Here is a 26,538-nt window from a genome sequence, read left to right as displayed (position 1 = left end):
TTGTAAGATCATATCTTATTACTATTTGTATGGTAATGTTCCTAAAGTTCATGTGTAATGTGAAAAGAATGGAGAAACAAGACTGAACTGTATGGATACATTGAGATGAGATCATATTCTTTTGATGAGAAGGGGTAGTTCTCTGTCATAAGACTTTGGTATATTTTCTACCATTATTATTTCTTTAGGTAAGAATTTGTAGTTTTAATAAAATATGTATTTACTTTTAGTGGGAGTGGGATTTGAACTCAGGGTCTGACATTGTCTTATTGATTTTGCTCAAGGCTGGTGCTCTGCCACTTGAAACACTGTCACATTTCAGGTCATTTGGTAGAGACAAGAGTCTCATAGATTTCCTAATTGGGCTGACTATGAGCTGACTACTCAGCCTCCTGAGTAGCTAGCCAGGATTATAGGTGTGAAACAACAGGGCCTACCTTTTAAAAACAAGCTTTTGTTCTACTCTGTCAACAGAAAAATGCCAACTGCATTGCTCAATTACACATTATTATTTGAGGCTTTATTTTATATATATATTATTTTTTCTGCTTCTATTGTTTATTTTTTTCTTTATTTTTTCTTATTTATTGTCAAAGTGATGTACAGAGAGGTTACAGTTTCATATGTTAGACATTGAATACATTTTTTTCCACGCATTTAATAAGAATTTGCTGTCAAATAAGGCACTGAACGGGCATTGGTTGCAGATGGCAGCATGGGGCTGGCTCATCTACTCTACGGCTGCTTCTGCAAAGCCCTGCGGCTGGCACACCACATGGGAGGCGTCCAGCCACTTCCCATCCCAAGGCCTGAGCCGTTAGAACTGCAGGACGTCCTTGACCACCTTCACATAGTGGGCATCAGGATGAGCCTTCCGCTGGCTCCCCGGCTGCAGGAACTTCTTAATGTTAGGCATGTTGCCGACTCTTGTTTTAAATGCCTTCAGCTGCGGGAAGTCAGCACAGCAGCATCGAGTATCTCCAGCATCAAAATAACTTCGAACAGCTGTACATCTGCCCAGGTGAATGCATTGCCAACAAGAAAGTCTTCTCCTTGGTCTTTCAAAACCTTCTCAAAGGCGGGGAAGTAGTGGGTTTTCGCTTTCTGAGAGATGGTGGCATAGGTCGCCTCCTTGTTCCCTGAGGCACTGAACGGAGCCGTTGCGATCATGAGCATCAGGTCCAGGGTGCCGTCCGCGTACATGTCGATCCTGACTCTCTCCTTCAGGTCCTTTCCATACACGTTGTACTTAGTAGCGAGGTAGCTGAGGATGGCACGGGTCTGAGTCAGCATCATTCCATCGATTTCAACCAGAGGCACTTGGCCAAGTGCTTGGCCAAGCAGGTGTCCGTCTTTCAGTAGCTTCTCAAATTTTCTCTCATTTCAAGAAATTCTTCTTCAAACTCGACCCTGGCGGCAGCCAGCAGCCAGCGGATGGACTCCATCCTGCCGCGGCCACAGAAGTAGTAGAGCTTGGGTTTGGCAGCCATGACTCCTGGTTCAGAGTTTCCTGTGTAAATTGTGTGCGATCCCCTTCCCAGCCTCGCCTCCTCTCGGCTGCGCGGTGGCCGAAGTTGGATACACTTCCTGTACTGTTTGTTACCTCCTTCCTCATTCCCCCTCTCCCCTCCCCCTTCCTCTCTCCCCCCATGAATTGTTCAGTTGGTTTATACCAGTTTTGCAAGTATTGCTTTTGTAGTCGTTTGTCTCTCAATTTTGGTATTACCTTTCACTTTCTTAGTTCTATTACCAATGTACTCAGATAAGATACAGTGATAGTGCAGGTACAACCACAGGAAGGGGATACAAGAGGATCATCAACAATAGAAGCTAGGGTTTCACATGGCATGTTGAAAGTAATTACAACAGTGATATACCACTCGTTTCCTTAACATGGAGTTCATTTCAATTAGCATTATCTTATGCATTCATAGGGGCATAGCTATTAGGCTCTTGTGATCCTCTGCTGTGACTAGCCTAAACCTGTGCTAATTATTCCCTATGAGGGAGACCATAGAGTCCATGTTTCTTTGGGTCTGGCTCGCTTCACTTAGAATAATTTTTTCCAGTCCTTCCATTTCCTTACAAATGGGGCAATGTCATTCTTTCTGATAGAGGCATAAAATTACATTGTGCATATGTACCACATTTTCCTGATCCATTCATCTACTGAGGGGCATCTGGGTTGGTTCCATATTTTAGTGATGACAAATTGTGCTGCAATGAACATTGTTGTGCTGGTGGCTTGAGTGTGTTCTTGTTTGTGGTCTTTTGGGTAGATGACCAAAAGTGGGGCTGCTGGGTCATAGGGGAGCTCTATGTTTAGCCTTCTGAGGAATCTTCATACCGCTTGCCAGAGTGGCTGAACCAGTTTAGATTCCCACCAACAAAAGGCTTCCCTTTTGGCCACATCCCCTCTAACATTTATTATTGTTAGTTTTCTTGATATAGGACATTCTTACTGGGGTGAGATGGAATCTCGATGTTGTTTTGATTTGCATTTCTTTTATGGCCAGTGATGTAGAGCACTTTTATTTGAAGCTTTATTAATCAAGATTTGTTAGATGCCGATATTCTCCTAAGATAGAGAAATGCAATTTTATATTCTCTGATTTTCTCATTTAGTTTCCTATTCCTGTCTCTTTCTCTGTCTCCCCTTTCTATTGCTAACTAAACAGATCTAACTAAATGTGACTAGGCCTATAAATCCCACTTACTCTTATTCAAAGGTTACATTTAAAAACTAATCAGCACAAATGGGAGAGGAATTTAAGCATAAAATAACCAGTTACAATGAATAACTTTTTAATATTATGACATACTCTTTGTTATTGTATTCTGTAATTTGCATTCTCAGTCTTTGAAATTTTTTCTGTGTGTTCCCAATGTCATTTTTGAGACTCTTAATCTTGGTTTAATCCAGGGTTTTCAACATAATCGTACATAATCATTTTGTATTGCAATTACCTCACTCAGTGACAACAAGTCACTGTTGGCATTAAAGAGTAATTTCCCACTATTCAATGGCAACTATAATGGTCATAAGCAGAAAGATCATAACTATCAGAATGCTGTTCTAAAAGAAAGTGATTCCATCAAGAGAAATTAATACAATATATTTCATATGGCAGATTACTGTCTTTTTATCTTAATGCTTTCCATATTTGTACAGAAATGATTTAACTGACTCTCCATTCTTCCCTTAAACACACACAGACAACACACATACACACACACATGCACTCATGTGCACACATATGCACACATAAACACCAAAGCTATTGATAGTAAGGATTAGAATTAGTGACAGAACATCTCCTAAAATCCTTAAAGACATATGGATGCTGTTAAAATATGCTCAGTGTCAGGGGACATATCACCTCTGAGGTGGCTGCTTTTCCTCTACATAAACTATGTTACCTGTTAAACCACTTTACACTCTATTCACCTGTGGTTTAAGCAGCCCTTCCAAAATTGAAAGCCATCTCTTTTACTAAATAAGTTACCATTGTTTATTAAAGTATTCTACTTTTCAATATGAATCTGTTTTAATATACAGTTAGTTTATTTTCTCTTTAATTTCTGAAGACTCTTACTACTTGTCTTTTGGCTAAAACCATTACTATTGCTGAAATAAATTTCTGGCACACTGTAGGGGAAGAAAGGATGATAGTATACAAGGCCTAACGTATGAAACTGTAACCTCTCTGTACATCACTTTAACAATAAATAAGAAAAAAAAAAGAAAGGATGATAGAAATTCCTAAGAGTCAAATGATAATTGTTTGGAAAGAAAATAGGAAGGTAATGGAGCCAAAAATAATATCTGAGACAAGCCTGAGTCAATAGACTAGATTTCAAGGATATCTGGAAGCATACACAGAGCATGCAGCCTGACACAAGACGCCCCCTAAAAGAAAATAGCCTATATTACTTGTTAAACCTTATCAATAATGAGAGGCATGTTGGTGGATGGCAAGAAGAATAGAATCAAGGTAAAAGAACATTGAGAAAATGAAAGTGGGAAATAGACACAATGAAATATGACTTGGCAGGTAAAGTAAGAGGAACCTACTACTTTGAGATATCCTGGGCCACTTGTACACTATCTCAAAGTAATGATTTTTATTTTTAATTAATTAAAACAAAAATGAGATATTTAATCTTAAAGGCGACAAAACATTAGGGTACTAGAATACCATGAGGATGAAGATAATGCCAGAAACTAAAATGGAAATATTTGTTGTTGTTGTTGTCTTGCCAGTATTGGGGCTTGAACTCAGGGCCTGAGCTCTGTCCCTGGCTTCCTTTTGCTCAAAACTAGCATTCTACCACTTAAGCCATAGTACCACTTCTAGCTTATGTGGTGCTGAGGAATTGAACCCTGGGCTGCATGCATGCTAGTCAAGCACTCTACTGCTAAGCCACATTCCCAGCCCTAAAATTGAAATATTATCAGGGGATAAGGAACTCAATAAAGTAATTTAAGTACTGTCATATGAAGTAGAAAGAAAGAATGACTTATTTCTCCACTAAACATTTCAGCCAACCAGTAGTGTTGATGAAAACATGACAAAGAAGTAACAACTAAGAAGAGAGCCATTCTAACATATTCAAAATATTAAAGAAAAGCATGAATGAGACAGACATAGACATAAAACACAGTACCTAGGGCCAAAAATATATTTGAAATAATCCCTAGGTGAGGTTAAGAGTAAATTTTTTAGAAAGTATCAGAAAGTGAAAGTCGATGTAAAAGAAATAGAACCAGCTACAATGAATCAGAGATAGAAAATGGGTTGGAAAACCTGAACAGCTCTTTGATGTTCTGTAGAATGATACCAAGAAGGTAGACATACCCGTAATTGGAGGCAACAAAAAGGGCAGAGATAGGATAAGGAGCACAGATAAGAAAAACACAATTTCTCACTGAAATTCACTTTAGAAGACAATGTAATAACATGCTTAAAGTGCTGAATGAAAAAAGAAGTAAGATTTTCAATCTGGATGTTCGATACAGCAAAGCCTCTGAAAGAATAACTATAAAATACTTACAAACACACAGAAGAGACTTCTAAGGGAGGAGACCTGTTTCACAAGAGAAGAAAAAGGACATTGTTCAGGCTGAATTAAGTTTTACAAAATGGTAGAAATCAGTATGATTTTGAATTTCTTCATGTGATAGTAGCTTGTTTTAAAGGAAAATTAATAACATTTCTGCAGAGAACAAAAGCCTATGCAAGTCTGCCTTCATGTCATTTCTCAATAGCAATGACCACAGTATTGAGAAAATTGAATAGGTACACGACTAATAAATTTATTTCTTATGTTAGTTCTGGAAATATTTTATTTGGGGGAATTTTTTGTCCATTTAACTAAAATTGTAAAATTTATGCAGATGAAGTTATTTATGTTATATCCTAATAATAATTTTAATAATTATAGACACTCTACCAAAATTCTTATTTAGTATTAATATTGAATATATGAGATCTTCCAGGTTTTTATGGTTAATCTTGCAAAAATTATATATCTAGTTACTTTTTATGAGAACATACTTTGGGCTTGAAGACATTCACTACTAGATACTTCAGTGGTTTTTAATGCTTGGTTTTTATTTCTTTGTTCTACTTCTTCCACATTTACTTGCCCCCTTTTTTCTAGTATTTAAGGATAAAAGCTGATGATTAGTTTTTTGATCATTTTTCTTTTCCCATTTTTATGCATTTTATTAGCATCCATTATTTGTATCAGAGGGGTTTCATTTTGACATTTTCATATATGCATAATTGTACCTCAAACTTGCCTCTTCTTTTCCTCCTTCTTTTTCTTTTTTTTTTTTTTTTTTTGGCCAGTCATGGGGCTTGGACTCAGGGCCTGAGCACTGTCCCTGGCTTCTTTTTGCTCAAGGCTAGCACTCTGCCACTTGAGCCACAGCGCCATTTCTGGCCATTTTCTGTATATGTGGTGCTGGGGAATCGAACCCAGGGCCTCATGTATATGAGGCAGGCACTCTTGCTACTAGGCCATATCCCCAGCCCCTCTTCCTTCTTTTTGACCACCCTACTTCTAAAATAATTCCTACAGATTTTGTTGTTCTATTTGTATATATGCAAATAACCTTCTCCATCCATACTAATCCTCACCCACCTTCTCTATTCAATTCCCATTCAACCAACAGAGCCTCATATTTTAAGTGTATATTGATTTTGCATGAGAATTTTAAGTATAGTATTTGAGGTGTGGATATATTATACTTTAATCACAATAAACTTTTGTATTGTTTTCACTCTCCCTGCTTCTCCAATCCATTACTGATCTTTCATTGACATTCCTTATGTCATCTTCATACATAGTTATAATGAGTTTTGAAATTATTCACACTTCATTTTCTCTTTCCTCTCTCTCTCTCTCTCTCTCATCTCATTAAACAGTGCCATAGTTAGAATTGTATTTATTTATTTATTTGTTTTGTTTGTTTGTATATTATGTTGGTCATCGGGCTTGAACTCTGGGCCTGGGTGCTGTCCTTGAGCTATTCAGCTCAAGTCTAGTGCTCTACCACTTGATCCACAGAGCCACTTCCGGTTTTCTGGTGGTTAATTGGAGATAAGAGTCTCAGGAACTCTACTGCCAGGCCTGGGTTTCAACCTGAATCCTCAGATCTCAGCCTTCTGGATAGTTAGGATTACAGGTGTGAGCCACAGGCACCAGGTTGAATTGTGTTTTTAATGTGCAGTTATACATATACACTTGTACATGCATATGTATGCATGGGGTCTGTCCATGAATGTTGGGCCGTAATAGTTACAGTGTCTTGATTTACTATCTGGACTCTGGGTAGTGTCAAACCAGAAATTTACTGCTATAAGGGTTTGAACAGAGACCCTCAGCAGGCTTCATACTTGCCTCCAGGTGGACCTTTTATTCATCATGCTATTTTATGTCTCATCATTAGTTTCTTTCCTACTATCCCCACCAGACAATTCTAGCATTCCCTTGGGCCCATTGATGTACCCCAGCTAGTGAGCATGGTGTAAGTCTCTAGCTTTAGCTGGTGACTCCTCTTCACTAGTTTTCTCCCCCAAATCAACCTGAACTGGTGTTGAGCCATCTCTTTGTCTCTTTTCCCTGCCTTAAAAATATAACTTATGTGTTGATTTACACTGTATTGGATATATGCCCAATGGTGCTATGGTGTTGTTATGATGTAGGTCTATTTTGTTTCTTCAGGAACTTCCTTACGGATTTCCATAGTCATTACACTAATTTATATTTCCACCAACAGTTGATAAGTGTGATTTTTCTGTGACATAAATATATCAGTAAACCTTGAAAATATGTGTTCTTTTGCCTGTTTGACATATAACTTCATAAGCATTAAGCTCAAAGTATTTTCTAATCTCCATTGTTATACTCTTTTAGCCTATGGATTAATTAACAATATATTACATAATTTCCAAGAAGTAGGAAGCTCAATTATTAACTTCAACTTCAATTTTGCTAATATCAGAGAATGAACTTGGGACTATGAGACAACTTTTGTGAGTCAGAATATAATCAACTTTGGTAAACATTACACATGAGCTTGAGAATAATCGAGATTTCATTATTGTTAATATGGTCTCTAAAGATGTCAGGACAGTTCATAAAGGGTGCTTTTCAGATTTTTTGGAAAATATTTTTGTCATTTTTTTATTCTGCTAACAACAGGTTGAGCTATAGTAAACTTTTCAATCTGATTATAATTTTTATATAATTCTTTTTCATTTGCCAGGTTTTCATGTATATACTTACTGCTACTTTGCTAGGTAACACAATTATATTGTTTATCTTCCTTGTGAATCAAATATTGAATAAGTGAAGTAATAATGTGAATCTGTAGTAGTATGAATTAAGTATTTTTCTATGAAGGATGGCTTATGTAGGGCAGGGGCTGGGGGGTATTGCCTGGTGGATTGGATGTTACCTCAGAGAAGGGAGAGGTAACTACCTCCAGATGTGCCAGTTACCTAGGTAATGCAGATACTGGACACAGACTTAGACAGGAGGGGGTATCTGCATGGAGTCCTCCTGGGGGTGGACCTTACAATTTCTGTCTTTAGTGTTGAAAGATATTCTTGCTACTTTTTATATATATGTATAATATAAATATATAATTGTTATTTTACATAGGGGCTGTAGTTATGTAAGTCAGGTAATGAGCTCATTTATTGCAGTTTGGCCCTTCTGACTAGTTTTAAAGTTCTTCTTTTTGGTTGTTAATGGTTTTAATGAAGTGCTTTATATTCTTTGAACTTTCTATTGGCTATATCACATTTCAGATCTATACAATATTTGCTATTATTCAAATTATTATACTTCTTATAATTGTTTCCTTTCTAATGCATTGAGACTTAAATATTACATATATATCAGGAACTACAAATATAGTTTACATTGTTGCACTTGTTCCTTGTGATCTCCTAGTTTGCTCCTATTTTGTTTGATTTTGTTTTGATCTCCCAAAGAATGTGTTTCCTACTGCACTTAGTTTGAATTTGCTAACATAATTTCTGCTGTTCCACATTGTGGTTAATACAGTATAAGGTGATCCACCCTTTGACATTATAATTTTGGGAATGTCCATTTGCTCTGTTGTAGATTCAACTTAAGTAGCAAGATTCTGTCTTCTAAATCATTTCTTCTGTGTTTTCATTTTATTTTATTTAACATGTTTATAAAATTATTTTAAAGTCCATATATGCCTCTTCTAAAACCTCAATCCTGCACTTCTGTTACTATTGTCTATTTGTCTCTTACCAGGCCTAATTGAATGTGATTGAATGTGAAGCATACTATGTAGAAACTCTACAGGTTTCTACAATATCAGCCATTCAACTAAGATCACCTATTCTCCTGCTTAATAGGTAAATAGAAGCTCTAACTCTGTTTTAATCTAAATAGAGATTGAGTTGAGTTTCATCCAGACTGCAGTTTGCTAACATTAAGGGCTGACCCACTTCCCCTTGATTTAAAATGTGCCCTGCATTTTATTTAAATGGTAATTTCAGAGGCTCTCTGGGTTCCATTAGACCTTTCCCTCTTGAGTTCCACTACACCTTAAGACATGCCACTTACTACCATGAGTCTTCAGTCTGTCTATTTTATCACTCTGCTAACCTTCAGAACTGTGAACATATCTGGCAAGGGAAATTAGCAGTTTGTTGATTTTCCTCAAATCTATTTTGATGCTCCAACTCTTTGTGGCCTCCATAAACTCTTCTAATTTCTCTGTTCAAGCAATACATATATCCGACTTCATATTGTAAATTCCCATAATGGGAAAACAACCCCAGGGAGTAGAATTATAGATTATGAACATATCTTTAAACTCTCAGTTTATGTAAACTGTTTATCATTAATCAAACCTTTTTTTCAGTGAGATGTTTACTATATATAATTTCATCTTACTTAAAAAGTGCACAATGGGCTAGGAATGTGGCTTAGTAGTAGAGTGCTTGCCTAGCATGCATGAAGCCCTGGGTTAAATTCCTCAGTACCACATACACAGAAAAAACCAGAAGTGGTGCTAGAGTACTAGCCTTGAGCAAAAAGAAGTCAAGGACACTGCTCAGACCCTGAGTTCAAGCCCCAGGACTGGCCAAAGAAAAAAGAAAAAGCACAATATTTTTAAGTAAATCACTCTGCCAGATATAGTGGCTCATATCTATAACTCAGGTTATTGGGAAGGTAGAGATTAAAATTCACAAGAGCCATTGCCAGTGGCTCATGCCCATAACCCTAGCTACCCAGGAGGCTGAGATCTCAAGATTGAGGTTTGAAGCCAGATGGATCAGGAACCCCCATGAGACTCTTAATTTCATTTAACTACCAAAGAAAGAGTCAGAAGTAGAGCTTTTGCTTAAATGGTGAAGCCTAGCCTTGAGCCAAAAAAAAAAAAAGCCCAGAGGCCCAACCCTGAGTTTGAGCCCCAGGACTGGCACATACATACACACTCACAACACACACACACACTTCCAGGAATTTATCCGAAAGAATGCCTTGGTGTGGGAGTTTATGCCTGTAGTCTTGGTTGTAAGGGAAGTACAGTCTCTGTGCACCATAGCACACACCCGTTGTCCACAGTGACACAGGAAAATGCAAGTAGGAAGCTTTGATCAACCTAGGCATAAACTGAGAATGCCAATAGATAAGTGGGTAGAGGCATGGCTCAAGTGTAGATCACTTGAATGACTAGCAAGAGGCTGTAAGTTCAATCCTTATGATAATGATGAGAATCAAGGAAGAACAGAAGGAAGGAAGGAAGAACAGAAGGAAGCAAGGAAGGGAGGGAGGAAAGGAGGAAGGGAGGGAGGAAGGGAAGAATGAAGGAAGGAAGAAAGGAAGGAAGGAAGGAAGGAAGGAAGGAAGGAAGGAAGGAAGGAAAGGAGGAGGGAGGGAGGAGAGAAAGAAAATCCCTACAACTCTTCTCCATCCAGACAAATTTTTGACGTATACAGTACTCTTCTCAATATTTCTACAGGTCACTACAGATGAATTTCAAGTGGAATGTTGTTAATTTTTTCATTCTCCTGTGTTTTCCTACAATCTCTTTAAGTCCTGCTTTCTTAACTCAATTTCTGTCTTTTTTCAATCTAAATTTTATTATAAAAGTGATGTACAGAGGGGTTACAGTAACATAAGTCAGGTAATGAGTACATTTCTTTTTAAATAGTATTACCCCCTCCCTCATTTTCTCCAACTTTTCTCCCTTGTCCCCCATCTCCCCCAATTTTTAAAGTTCATTTCCAATATAGTGTCTAGTGAGTATCAATGTTGAATTGTTCATACTTTGTCCCACCATTTCTGTGGTTCCCCTTCCCTTCCCCAAATCAGATGATCTTCTATACAAGACAAAGTGTACAGAAATGAAAAACAATTACAACAGGGAATGAACAAAAGGGGAAAAATAGATAGAAAAAAGAAAGAACTACAAACAGAACAATAAATAAAACCTCTTGGTTCCATTTCTTGGAGTTCATCTCAATAAGCAACCTTTTGTATGGTCACATGCACATAGCTATTGAGTCATTGTGGTCCTCTCCTAATAATATCCTCCTTTGTTCTCACTGTGTGATGCTTGGAGTTCTGTTTAGTTAATTGTGTGTAGGTGTAATTATTTGTTCTTTACTACCCATTAGATTAACTTGTAGATTCACAAACATATTTTAGTTATTACAAATGAGAGAAACCATGCAGCCTATATTTCTTTGGGTATGGCTTACTTCGCTGGCACATGAACAGGCCTGAGCACCAATGGGATAGAATCAAATACCTAGAAATGAACCCATAGACATATGGCCATCTAATCTTTGATAAGGGAGCCAAAAACACAGGATGAAAGAAAGACAACCTCTTCAGCAAATGGTTCCAATAGAATTGGCTATACATATGTAGAGAACTAAAGTTAGATCCTTCTATATGATCTTGAACAAGAATCAATTCCAAATGGACCTCAATGTAAGACCAGATGTTCTGATTTGCTTTCTTTAGGCAATGTTCTTTGAATAACAAGAACTGAGAAATTTGCACAAACCTCTTTTGCTTGACCCCATATTGGAAAGGATCATTTGAGTGTTGGTATTTTATAAATAGAGAGGTTGTGTTCTGAATCTGCCATTCACTGGCTATGTCATCATGGGGTAAAAGAGGGAACAATACCATGTTTTTAATATCTATGATTGCCAAATTTAAAACTAATTCTCCTAAGAAAAGTTTGTTTCAAATGTAATTGCAAAATTATTTAATCTTTTATCTCCTAATGATAACATTGAATGCAAGGCATAATGCTGTGGAAAGAGATGGAAGAAATAAGAGTAGCAGTATTTAATATATGCAAGTGTTTAGTATCTAGTGAAGATAACCAATGTCCAGACACATGATCACAATTCACTTTGATAAATGCCATGGCAGCAAAGTTTAGGATGTAATAGACACCTGGAGAAAAGTCTGCCTACTACACCTTGAATCAGAAAACAGAAAGAAATTGGGCTGTGAAACTAAATATAGAAGTTGGGGAAAGAAGCTGAGCAGAGAAGATGCTCTTTGTGGGAGGTGGAAGGGTCTATTGCACAAAGCATTTTAGAATTTGCAAGTTAGTCAATACATCTAGATATTCTAAACCTTACTATTAGGAGAGTTAGTTCTAGAGAGAGTTCAAGATTCAAATGAGTTTGTGTGCTATGCTAAGGGATTTATATTTTTGTCATAAAGCTAGAAGGGAACCACAAAAGGTATTTTTAGAAGGATCTAATTGCATTTTGAGAAGTTTATCACATTCTTATTAAATGCTCAACTATGATTATATGAATGATAATCTCTTTGCTGAATCTGAATTCACAGATATGCAATAGATTAGTTATGAAAAGAGCACCTGGTATACCCTCATTCGCTGAGAACTTTGCTAGTCACATTCCTGTTATGTCTGATTAAACACTAAAAGACTGGACATTAAGCTCTACAAAACACTAAAACTCAATAAATGCCCATGCTATTCCTATGACAAGATATTCTCTATGCCAATTTCATTGTATTTTATTATCTTCTGATACTTCCAAAGTTATCAAGCTGTGAATTTCTCCACAAAACCTTTATCAAGAAGCTACCATATTGGAGGAAACGACATGGATGCTAGCTAAATAAATGTGGGTGGATAAATATAGAATTTTAGGGTGAAACCACAGACTCATTTTTTGCCTCTAGTTTGCCTTAACTTGACTACCTGTGCTAAATTAAGGATTTTTGTCTTCAAAGCCTGAATCACAATACTTGTTGAATCAAGATCTTTAGTTTCTGTTGGTGTTGCAATATACGTTTTGCACACAACACTGTTGGTCACTATCTAGCATCTGCAGTCCTCATGGCTTTGTCAAATTTGATTGATGGTTTGGTTTTTTGTTTTCTTCAGCAGTTTTGGTACAATGATAATTCTATTACTTCAAAGTTTCCTAACATCATTTACAGAAAAAAAAAAGGTTGTGCCTTAGTTTTTTTCTTGTGTTTGTTTGATGGTAAGGAATTATTTCAATCGCTTTCAATTAATGCTTAAAGGCAATAGCAAAATAATTGATGGCTTAAAGTGTATAGCATGAAATTTCCTGTAAATGAAAGCATTCAGATTATTTTAGAACAGGAATGTCTTTATTAAGAATGAATGTGTCACTGGGTGCTGGTGGCTCACACCTGTAGTCCTTGCTATTTAGGAGACTGAGATCTGAGAATTAAGGTACAAAGTCAGCTAGGGCAGGAAAGTCCTTGAAACACTTCTCTCCAATTAACTACTCAGAAAAGGCTGGAAGTGGCACTGTGGCTCAAGTGGTATAGCAGTTGCCTTAACACAAAGAGGCTCAGAGATAGTACCCAAGTCCTAGTTCAAGCTCCTGATTTCAAAACCCAGGACCAGCCACAAAATAAAAATAAAGTAAAATAAAAGAATGAATGCTTCAGCCAGGTCCCAGTAGCTCATACTTGTAATCCTGACTACTCATGAATGGCTGAGATATGAGGATCTTATTTCCAGGCCTGCTCAAGTAGACAAGTCTGTTTATCTCCAATTAACCAGTGAGAAGCCAGAAATGGTTCTCTGGATCAAGTGGTAGACACTTGGTTTCAGTGGAAAAACTTAGAAACAGCACTCACTCCCTGAGTTGAAACCTTAGTATGAGCATACACACACACACACACACACACACACACACACACACACACACACACGAATCAATGTCTCAGTTCAGCACAGGTGACATACACTTTAAATCCTTGCCACATAGTAAGCCGAGATCTGAGCATTTTCTGTCCTTCAGCCTTTTCCCAAGCATAGATTCCAGTATGTTCTGAAAATCAACAGTTTTAATAAAATATTTGCCATAATCTGCTTTGTTTTTCTAAAATATAGATGACTTTTACATGTGACCTTTGTGTAAAGAGACAACCGATTAGCATCTCTGTGTAATATTTTGTTTTCTTGTAGGATCAAAAAGGAAAAACAAAATAACAGTGAAATGAATTTTATTCCTTCAGTCGATGTTCCCTTGGAAAGGTACTATAAAATAACTTAGAATACAAAAAAAGCTGTATGTGTGTGTACACCCACACATGAACAGACACTTACACATGTGAATACATGCAAAATACAGTAAAGCTACACACTACAAGAGCTTGCTGTAACACTACAGATGCTTGATGTACTTGGGTTTTCCACTTTGATTCCCCAGATGCAACTGTAATTATTACATAGACATCAAATATTTATTTATGAAATGTAAAGCCCTCTGTCTTTAGTCCTCTAAAAGCAAACTAGAATCCCTGAATACAACTTCATCATAGCACTACTCTGTTTGGTATGGCTAATTATCTTCTAAAATATTAATAATTTTCATTGGAAATCTAGATCTACTGTTATTGTATGTAATCATTTATCAGAATTCACTTGAGTTATTTTTCAGTCATTATCATATCAACACATGGAATTGGAATCTTTTCAAAATGTTTTGAATAATTCTGATGATGGTAATTTGTACATTAAATAATGAAAGAACTATTAAATTTTGGAGAAATGTTGAAAATGAGAGCTCTCAGAGTTTTATTCCCATGATAATTAAGGGCAATCTAATGAAGGCAGAGTAAATGGAGTCCAATTTCTTGACTTCAACATTGACTCTTGAATGTGTCCTGGTAAAGTTTATCATTGTCTATGACTCAGACCCATCATTTTCAAAATAGAAAATAGAACCTCTTTCAATGGATTTTTTATGAGGATGTTAGACAACCCTTCCCAAATGTTTAGGAATGGGCCTCAACATATAGGAAATGCTTTAACAGAATTGATTTGAATCAAGTGTCCTCTACTTTCTCCACAGGTTCTACAAGATTATCTTTGCTGTGTTCACTGAGTTTCCCGTTTCAAGTGGAGATGGACTCTAAGATGTTCTTAAAGCTCAGTGTAATGTTTGGGGATGAGATGGCAGGATCACTTGGACTCAAGAGATCAAGGCCAACCTAAGTGAAACAGAAAGATCCTGTTTTAAAAGGAAGAGGAGGAAGAGGAGAAGAGGGAATTAGCAGGGGGAAAAAAAGAAGGAAGAAATAAGAGAAAGAGGGAGAGAGGAAGGAGGGAGGGATGGAGAAAAGAAGGAACTAGGGAAGACAAGAGGGAGGGAGGGAGGGAGGGAGGGAGGGAAATAGGGAAGGAAGGAAGGAAGGAAGGAAGGAAGGAAGGAAGGAAGGAAGGAAGGAAGGAAGGAAGGAAGGAAAATAAAAACGCCTATATACCAAGGTTCTGCAGGCCATTCTGAAAGTATTCTCTTTCCTTCTAGATTTGTTCTCCTGAATTTTTTTTTTTTTTTTTTTTTTTTTTTTTTTTTTTTTTTGGCCAGTCCTGGGCCTTGGACTCAGAGCCTGAGCACTGTCCCTGGCTTCTTCCCGCTCAAGGCTAGCACTCTGCCACTTGAGCCACAGCGCCGCTTCTGGCCGTTTTCTGTATATGTGGTGCTGGGGAATCGAACCCAGGGCCTTGTGTATCCGAGGCAGGCACTCTTGCCACTAGGCCATATCCCCAGCCCTCTCCTTGAATTTTAATAGCCAGCATATGTAACTATTGCTTTCTTTCAACAGAGACTTTTAAATGAATAGCTATTCTTCCCTACAATGTGAGAAAATCACCCTGTCCTTCACTTCCTTGCGACTGTTACCTGCTAAATATGTACTATGGCATGAAAACAATATCATCACACTAGAATAAGGAATAAAGTGTGTGTGTGTGTGTGTGTGTGTGTGTGTGTGTGCGTGTGTGTGAGAGAGAGAGAGAGACTGGGGAGAGAGACAGAGAGGGGGAGGGAGAGAGAGATTCTATTTTCTTTGCATGGAATCATGCAACCCTTAAATATATCTTAACTTCAAAAATACATACTTATTTTGGTAAGCACTATCAACACATGTTGACAATACATATCACTTCTCAATTGATAGTTATAGTTTTTGAACAAATAAGAAAAGGATAAGAGTAAGGCAGAGGATCAAGAAAGACAAGGAGGAGTTTATCCATGACCAGTTACATTTCTCAAACCGAAATAGCCAATTCTTCCTTTCACAGAGAGAAGTAGATAAAGGGAGAGAAAGAGAAAGCATAAATGTGTTACTGTGCAGAGTAGGTAAGGCTAATTGATATTCACAGGGAATTAAGTAACAAGGATACTGGCAACAATCTTTAGTTGTTGAAATACCCACCTAAAATGCAAATGTGGAAACAATGTAACTCTCAGACAAAGGAGGCTCTGTCTCATACTTAGTATTGGATTGACCCTGCAACTTCAGAACAGTACACAGAGCATTCAAAGTATTCAAAGAACTGTTCAAAGTGTACAGAAATTAATATACACAATTATTTGTGCATAGTGTCTTACCACTGACACAGTACTGCCCTTCACCCACTGTATATAACCTGCAATTCCAAACACATAAAGTATTTATATGTGAAAAACTTACAATTATCAGTTGGAAGGATTTAATTATTTAAAAGCTAGAGATTTGTTATGTAGTTTTCTTGATAAGTAACACAAATATATAAAATTATTGGTTAAGGATCTAACACTGTAAGTCTTTTGTCACTCAAGTAATTCATAAAGTTTTTTTTTAGTAATTTTAGCCACACTTTTATATTTCAAATGTTAAAACACACATGGAGCAATACAGAGAATAACACATCCAGTACCAATATTTTTAAAATTTTTATAATTGTTATTTTGAATTTATATCTGACATATATAACCAATAAAACACTATTTTATTGTCATCTTTATCTGTCCTCTCTGTTCCCAGTGATGTACATATCTAATATGCATTAGAGTTTAACAATTGGAAACATTTGCATGTTTGAATTTCATAAATTATAGTGTATTTGACATAATTTTCAACATTATCCTTTATAGCATATATTCTAATAAAGGAAAGAGAAGACAATTAGCATAATAAGCCCGTAATAAATGAAGATAATATTCTAGATGTTAATTTAGATAGTCAAGGGAAGTAATAAATAAATGGAAATGGTTTAAAAGTTACCCTTAACACAGAGTAGAAGTGCAGAAGAAATAAAATTGTGGCAGTACTCTACCAGGCAAAGAACATTGAGACACTAATTAATGGCAATTTTTCTTTCTCCAATGAAAGAAAAAATATCTTAAGACTTTCCTTCCAGATAATTCTTAGGTTTATTTTAAAATAAGTCTCTCAGTGTTACATAATAGGTGAAATCATATAGTAATATCATTTTTATCATTTTCTTTTCTTTTCCTTCTTTTTTCTTTTTCTTTTTGCCAGTCCTGAGGCTTGAACTCAGGGCCTAGGAACTGCCCCTGCGCACCTTTTGCTCAAGGCTAGCAAGGCTAGCTCTACCACTTGAGCTTCAGTGCCACTTCTGGCTTTTTCTATATATGTGGTGCTGAGGAATTGAACCCAGAGTTTCATGTATACGAGGCAAACACTCTACCACTAGGCCATATTCCCAGCCCCAGTAATATAATTTTATAACATATCTGAAAGGCTGAAGCTCCATAAAATTATAAAATTTTGCTTTGTTTCATCTCCTAACCAAAGAAGCCTAAAACAAATACAGTTACCAGATAACACTACACTCTGCTACAAATAAGATCTTACTTTATAATTACTTTATAATACTGCTGGAACTCAAGGCCTTCAGCTTGAATGCACAACCTGGGCACTGTCTGTAAGCTGTTTTGCTCAAGGTTAGTAGCACTCTTATCACTTGAGTAGCTTTTGGTTAACTGGAGAAAAGAGTCTCAAGGACATTCTTGCCTTGGATGGCTTTCAACAGTAGCTAGGATTACAAGCATGAGCCACAGGTACCTGGCTTGCTATTATATTCTTAAGAATTACATTATTGTTCTATGTTTTATATATGTGAATGGATCTATTGTTATGCATGATTCTTTAGACAGTACTGCCTAAAGTTTTCTAATGCTATGTAAATTAGAGATCAGATCGACCTTATGCACATTGTAGGCAGTAAATTTTAACTTTAAGTATTTATAAAGTAACTTTAAATATTTCTCAAATATTTTCTCACTAATCTATTGAAAAATGCAAGATTTCTACTTTATTATATTTATCGTGTCTTATTTATATGTTTATTTATATATTTTAAAGTTAACGATGATCCTCAACTTGAAATGAGAAGTAAAGCCAATGCAGACATTCCATTTCTTTTATATAAATTAACACCATGTTGGAAATAAACTTTACAATTTTGGGGGTAGGGGACTCAAGAGGAGAAAAAGTGGGAGAAAATGAAGGAGGGTATAACACTGTTCAAAAAGAAATGTACTCATTACCTGAATTATGTAATTGTAACCCCTCTGTCCACAACCCTTACAATAAAAAGTAAATAAAAAAGAAATAAATCGTAATTGACCTGAAAAATAAAAACGAATTATTTTAACAAAGTAAGTCAGAAGGTAGACTCCCATAGACATCCTTTTGTGTAACAACAACAACAACAACCACAAAAACCTCTACAGTCTACCATGCACAGTAGATTGCACTATGACCACAATATCATCAAATCAATTGCATATAAATACAATTACTAATCAACAAATGGCTAAATAATCATCATAATACTTAAGAAAAACTAAGCAATTGTATTATCTTAGAAGAAGTTTAGGAAATAGCTGGATATCAAAAAATCTGTGATGCTTAATTCACAGCTTTTATTTTTCAGTGGCGTGTTGAATACATCTTTGATTTATTACTGAACTAGATTGTTCTCTACAAATGTCTAAACTTCTCTTATGGCAAGTGTGTTGTAAGTATGCAAAGATCATCTGTTTTCATTTGTAACACGATTATCATGTATTACTTACTTTACACCTCCAAATATTATCATCTTTTTCTATTACAGTTTTCTAGCAAGGTTTCATTGAATTTGTGTATTTACTAAATTTACTAAATTCTTGTTACAAATGATACACTAGTGTCATGGAACACAGGGAAAAATGAGGAGTTAGAGGCCACATAGAATGCTTGTTTCAGTTAATAATATTATAAATTATATGTGCTACAGGAATATTTTATTTCCAGAAGATGGATTACACTTATAAGAATACCTATTGAATTTGAAGCAATAAAGTTGTCATGAGTAAGTTTCTATATTGTATTTATGTGCTTTTTCAAAGCAAATTTTATACTCAAATAAATATATAAGTGTATTCAAATAAATGAAGAAGTAATTATAAGTAAATATATTCAAATAAGTGAATAAAAATTTTAAAAATATACGGTGCTGGGAATATTGCTTAGTGGTAGAGTGCTTGCCTAGCATGCATGAAGCCCTGGGTTCAATTCCTCAGTACCACAGAAAAAGTAAAAGTTGGGAGTGGCACTGTGGATCAAGTGGTAGAACACTAGCCTTGAGCGAAAAGAGGCTCAGGGACAGAGCTCAAGCCCTGAGCTCAAGCCCCAGGACTAACAAGGAAAATAATAATAATATATTTTTAAAAACACAAATACTTGTAATTAAATTAAAATAAATTAGAAAACACACATACATTGAGAAAAGATGTAGGCAAATATGAATGTAAATAATATTAAAAATTTATTTTGTATTGTGAGAATTAGTAAATGTAAATATTTTTCATATCAAAATTTGTAAAATTTATTGGAAGTAACACTTTGTCATCCAAATGGATATGAAATGCTTAATATATAAACTTCTTTTAAATTTAATTTTATTGTCAAGTTGATGTAAAGAGTTACACATGTAAGGTAATGAGTACATTTCTTTTCAAACATTGCTATTCCATCCCTCCCTCATTTTTCTCCCACCTTCCCTCCCCCCCAAGTCTTTGGCCCCCAAGTTGTAAAGTTCATTTCCAACATGGTGTTTTGTCAATACCCCTGTTGCACTGGTTCCCCCTTTGGCCTTTGTCTTACCATGTCCAAGGCTTTTGCCTGTATTTGTAGCTACTCAGGAGGCCAAGATCTAAGAACCACAGTTCTGAGCCAACCCTGGGCAGTGAAATCAGAGAGGAGCTGTGGCTCAAGAGGTAGAATGCTGCTAGCCTTGATCACAAAAGCTCAGGGATAGTGCTTAGGCACTGAACACACAAACACACACACACACACATACACACACACACACACACACACAAACACACAAAGTTATTTTGTCCTTGGAAAATTAGTAGAAAGTTTGCATTACTTTATTATTTAGCTACCACAATTTTACACATTTATTTTCTAATTGTGCAGCCATGTAAAAATTTTACAGTGGGTACACTTAAATTTTATGTGCAAATCATTTGTCCCACATACATGAATACAAAAGAAGCAAATGTGAATAGTGAATAAAAGAGTTAGTCACCAATATGTTTTAGGAAACAATCCCAAGGGACAGAAATAATTGCAGTTCTATCAAAAACCTCTGAAGTTTGATTTGTATTTCTATCAGAAAATAATGGGAATTCTCAATGGCTGTTTTTGCTAGAGTTATCATTATGCTAATAGCACTGTAAGTAATACCACCTTTTTTCAATTTCTGCACAATGCGTCCCTTCAAAGGGAATCTTCAGATATGATTTACTACATATCTCTATCTTTTAGAGAAAATAACGACCTCAAGGTCATACACAAATGCATATATATTAGGTAAATCAAATCCTTTGGAATTATAAGTTGTAAAACTATTTGAATCTTAACCATAATTTGTGATCGTAAACACTGAGTATTTTCAATAAAGGCTTGATTTTTTTCACACATTATATCTCTGTTCTCCTAAACAATTTCTCTTCACTTTCTGTGAAAGTAAAACATGTCCCTACATTGACTTTGCATATCTTAATTCTTAGGAAGCATTAATTTAAAAAAATATATTGGAAGATAGGAGTATTAAAGGTGTAATTGTGTAAGAGCAGTGACCAAATCCTCCTTACCTTTTTATATTATTGATAACATCTGTCTGGTTTCAAAGAAATAAAATTGTATAAGGATAGTTAAAAGATACACTTAGTGAAGGTTGCTTCTTAACTTTCCTTGGCTCTTCTGAAGCAGCTATTTGCCTTTTTCAAATGTTTCCTTTATTTTCTTAATTTTTCTTCTTATATCTGTTTTGCCCTTTTCCCTTTCTTAGCTCCAGAAAACAAAAATAATATTTGGAACATTAGAAACAGCCTTTTCCACCATTTCATGGTTTTCCCCTCATTAAATTCTTCATGAATCACACTAACTGGGAGATTATTATGTGCTATGGAGATGGTATAAGGAGACATATTTCACTGGGGGTGGGTAGTGGAATGTATACTGAAATATTTATACTAATTTCCACTTTAAAAACTAAGACTTTACACTTATTGTTGACAGTATTTCCAGATGAACAAACAACCTGCCTTCACACTCAACATCTAACCAACAAATTATTTTCATAAAGTATTCACTAATGGTCATCCACATCTAAAATGATGAATCTATCTACAATCATAGTTTGTGTGTGCGTGTGTGTGTGCGCGCGCGCTCGCCTTGGCTAGACAATGCACATTGGTAGTCTGCACTACAAACTTCGTTTAAAACACTAGGACCTCGGGTCTTCAGGTCAATGACAGCAGCCGCCTCCAGTGTACTATTATTGGTTTCATAACACTGTATAGAGCTGAAGACTGCAGATCAAGTTGCCAGCAAATGCTCAGCAGGAACAAGGGAGTCAATCCTTGTTTGGTGAGCCAATTCCCTCCGAAATATACACGCCCCCCCCCCCAGCCCCCAGGAGCTGTAGTGATGTCATATCCGTTATCCAGGTCTCCACACCTTTCTCAGCACTTATTTTCCCTTCATCTTTGTTCTTGGGTCAAAACTTTTGAGGTGGGCTGCCTGTCTAGCTGCGGCTGGAGAGGAGAGTCTTTGAGGTGCACCGATCATAGGCGTTTCAGCACCTCGGCCAGCGCCCACTGCAGCCCCGGCTCACTCTCCTGTGGACTTCCCGCTCCAAGAATGCCTGCGGAATGATCGCCCCCCAGGGCGGCTGCCGCTGCTGCTGCTGCTGCTGCTCCTGCTCCCGCTGCCGCCGTCGCCGCTGCCTCCTCTGGGCTCCGACTAGCAGGCAGAAAGTGCAAGTGCGAAGCCGAGAGAAGGTCTCTGCAGTGAGTGGAGAGCTACAGAAAAGAGAGTGAAGAGGGGCAGAAACCCAGCTCAGAATGCAGGCGACATCCAGCCTTCTCAACCTCCTGCTGCTGTCATTGCTTGCTGGATTGGATCCTTCCAAGGTAAGGGTCATATTTGGACTCTTGTTTCAAATAATTGAGAAACAAAGCGATCAAAATACAAAAAGGGATGTAATAATAATAATAATAATAATAATAATAATAATAACAATAATAATAATAAACTGCCAGCAATACAGACAGCGCTTCTAGCTTCCTTGTCTAGTGGCCAGTGCAGCATCCCTACTGCTAGGAAGATAAGGAGGTGAACTACCAGAGGAATAGCTCCTCAAGGTAGGACAGCCGGCAATGCGGCTCTCAGGGGAATTAGGCTGACTGTTTTCTTCTGAAGTCGGACCGACTAATGCCAAGGAGTTTGCAGTTGAAACAATGCAATCCACTAGCAGGTTTTAGGAGAAGGCAAACGTTTCTTTGTTGGAAGCTGGGAAGTGTTTGCCAGCAAATCTTGATCTCATGTAGCTCCCATCGCAGTCGTGCTGCGGTTTGTGTCCAAAATATTTGGGATGCAGCTGGTAACACATAGGGCATAGCAGCAAAGCCACACTCTGTGCCACGGGCAAGAGGTGCGGGTGAAATAAGAGGCTTGTGTATGCTTTTCTTAAATTTCGTGAAGGAAATACAGGAGCCCTGGGGAAATTCTCATCAGCAAGACTGAGAAACAGGAAGTAAGAACCCCATCCAACTAAGGAAAACCATGGGAAGGAAACTGGTCTCCTAAGCTTTTGAACTAAAACAGCCAGTCCTGGTAGTTCAAGTGAATGCTAAGCTCATTTGGATACAAAGGGGAGATACATGGGGAGATATTTCCATAGATATTGTGAGAAAAGTCTTGATGAAATAAATGGTCTTTTCAGAGCATCAGGCATTCTTAAGAGACCGTCATTATCTGCAGTAAGCTGTATGACATCTTGTGACCAGAAAGAGTGATATGATAGATTAATTATTTTACTTACTGAATTGGTAAACAGCACCTTGACAATATTGTTTTTCTTAAGTCATCAGATGTTTTATTTTCTGGAGAATTGCAAAGTTATTTTTTAAAGGGCAACCTCTCTACGTAGAGAAATAAGTTTCCTCTCCTGATGGAATAGAAACAACATGCAACCAACCAAAAATCTATTACTGTGGTGGTGATATTTCCCAGTCTTAGTAGAGTTAAAACTTAAATCATGTCTACACACACACATGCACACACACACACATTCATATTCAGAGAGATGTGATAAAATTAAAGCTCACTGTGGTTTGATACTAGCCCTCGAAAGAAAGCTTTCCACAGTGTGTGAATGCCATCACAATGATCTGTATGGCAGATTTCATGTCCTAAGGGGTAGCTTTAAAGCCTTTTATGTCTGTGCAAAAGTGTCATTTTTGTCTTTATGTTTTAAATCTTCTTTCTTTTATGACTCTTAGCTTGCAGTGACATAGTCCACACCCACTCTTTTGTGATACTGGTTAAAAGTTTAAAAAACAGTCCCTTATTTAGCTCTTTCTTGGTAAGACATTTCTATAAAACAAGATTAGTTTTTGAGGTGATACAGAAAATACCACTGTACTTAAAGTGAGTTTTCTCATTATTGAAAAATTCAGATACTTGGATTCTCATTAACAAAGGAATGTATAGTTTTATTTTTCTGACATCTTTAATACAGAAACATCTTCCCTGGCAGTGCTTCATTGTTTCCAAAATCATAGATAGATAGATAGATAGATAGATAGATATAGAGATAGATAGATATAGAGATAGATAGATAGATAGATAGATAGATAGATAGATAGATAGATAGATAGATGTTTAGGTAATCTTTTTAATTTCCAAAAAGAAACATCCCAGTTTGGTTTTATATGATTTTTTTCTAGTGTGCCAAGTTTATTTCTGCATATTCAATGATATCAAACTTTCCAATTTGGTCACATTGAACTTTGGGTGTTACAGCTGAGAAATACAAGGATGGAAAGGAATACATTGACTTTTCATAGTGTCCTCAGTATATTGATGCTTCAATAAAATGTGCAATGAGGAAAAGATTACATTGTTCAATTTCACATGTCATTATAATATATAATTGTTGATATCATACAGTATTAATATTGTAAAGATTTTAGATTTGAAAATATAATATTGCATCTAAAAGGATGAATACAGGGTAGTTTTGCATGTTTTGTTAACCTGTGTTTCATTGCCAAACTTTATTAACGTCTTTCAAAAGTACCACAAATAGCCCCCTGTATCTTCAAAATAATTATCAATTCATTTAGGAACTGTAGATTTAAAAAAAAACTATTTATCACACGAGTTGATAGTTTAGAATTTTTAAACTGGAATTGATGTAAATGATATCTGTTAAAATAAAAAGTAAATTCATCAACATAGTGCCAAAGAAGACCAGTTTGTGGACAATTAAAGTGATGACATTTAAATCAACAAAAATTCCAAACATCTACTTTTTTGAGTACTAATATATTATGACTGTTATATTTCACCATGGAATTTCAAAAGTAAATTCATTTTCTCTTTTTGCTTTCTTTAAAAGTTTTTATACTCAAACATGGACACACACATCCTGGCAACATCAGAGCTCTCTTAGAATTAAGTGCTATTTTTTTGAAAGTATAAGATGCCACATAATCAAATATTGTAAATTTCACAAAGTGTTCTTGTATTTAATTTGTCTAAAAAGCAAATACCTCACAACATTGCAAACTCCATCATATAAAAATCATATAGCATTCACATTTATAGCTTTTCTTCTATGATTGACACATACCTATCTTATATGGCATTCTATAAAACACTGAGGTATTGAATCTTATAGTAAGTTTGTTTCAAATCAATTTTATGTTTAAATTTTAAAAAGCCCAAAGATCTTAGGATAAACTTAACTTTTAACATGCATTTACTTTTTTTCCCCTCACTGAGTACATGAGAAAATTTACAAGATCAGAAATTTTCCTCTCAAGGGAAGTAATTTGTGGCTGATTAATTATTTGTATTTTCATACAGAAATATTGATTTTCTTCCCAGGAAACTTACTTGAATTATGTTTTCTTAATTAAAGTCTAATTAGCAAGTTTTCAGTTCCTTTCAGAAAAACTCATGGTTATATCACTTTGTTTCAAGAAATGTCAATTAATTTCATTAGCAATGGATTGGGACATTTAGATGATATGCCAAATCACCACTCAATATGTACAATATTGAAAAACTGGAAGCTTGTAGAAATTCACTTATTGCACACTCACTTTCATAGAGAAAGGACTACTTCTGGGCAGGAAATTCCCTATGATATCTGCTAGATGGCGTCTCTGTGCTTTTAAACTGAAGGCATTGGATTTAGAAATGACCTTGATTGTAGGAGAGTGGACTTCTTTTTCCCCACAAGTTTTCTTTTTTTTTTTTTTTAACAGATTGTTATTTGAAAGTTGTAATAAAATGATAATCCCCATGACTCAGAACCATGCATTTCTCTGCTTTCTAATGTCAAACAATGCAGACAGGAGTGTATAAATATCTTTGTTCAGTTTCAACCAGAATATTTATATTTGGAAAATAATTGAAAAAAATAAAGGTTATATGGGCATACCCACACATCCAGGTGGCTTCTCAATTCTTATATACTCACAAGTTTGTGACATTAAACTGCAATATGCCCTGTTAGTGGAATCATGCTTAGATTGAAGGAAATTCTACTCTCTTCCCATCTAGAAATATATTTGTCACAATGTTGGTATTCATATGCACACATAAAATACAACAATGATTCAGCAATAATCTCCTACACTAAAGTGTCCTTTCTGTTCAAAACAAGCCAGACAATTTTTTAAATGCTGCAAAATCATATGTACTGGAGGGAAACTATGAGAATTCCAATACTTATGTTGCTAAATGATTCATAGTGTAATAGACAATAATGTCTTGATATTTTGCATTACTAATGACTTAGTCTGTAAGGCAGAAGTTTTTGTACATAAATCCATTAAAATTCTCTTTCTTATAATTTTAAATGAATTTGTGGAAAAGCAAAAAAAAAAAAAAGCAAGAAACATTCATTGAGATTCTATCAATTTACTTAAAAAGTCTATCTTCTCCCATATCTGCTGACATTCAGAAGTATATACAGAAGTATCCTGTATTCACTAAAGTTACCCCAAAGTAAGACAGAAAATATGGCTCAATGGCATTTGGTCAGGATATGTAATTACAAACCAGACACAAGAGCTAACTGGCTCAAGGTAGCACATCTATGTGTTGAAAGAGCAAAGAGCACCCTTC

General features: G+C 36.1%; 1 pseudogene; it reads right to left on the bottom strand.

Annotated features, from left to right (window-relative positions):
• Positions 1–790: 790 nt before the first annotated feature.
• Positions 791–26,538, bottom strand: LOC125354394 (annotated as a pseudogene).

Source organism: Perognathus longimembris, chromosome 7 (assembly GCF_023159225.1).
Source record: "Perognathus longimembris pacificus isolate PPM17 chromosome 7, ASM2315922v1, whole genome shotgun sequence".
NCBI classification, from domain to species: Eukaryota; Metazoa; Chordata; class Mammalia; order Rodentia; family Heteromyidae; genus Perognathus; species Perognathus longimembris.
This window is presented reverse-complemented; position numbering and strand designations above follow the sequence as displayed.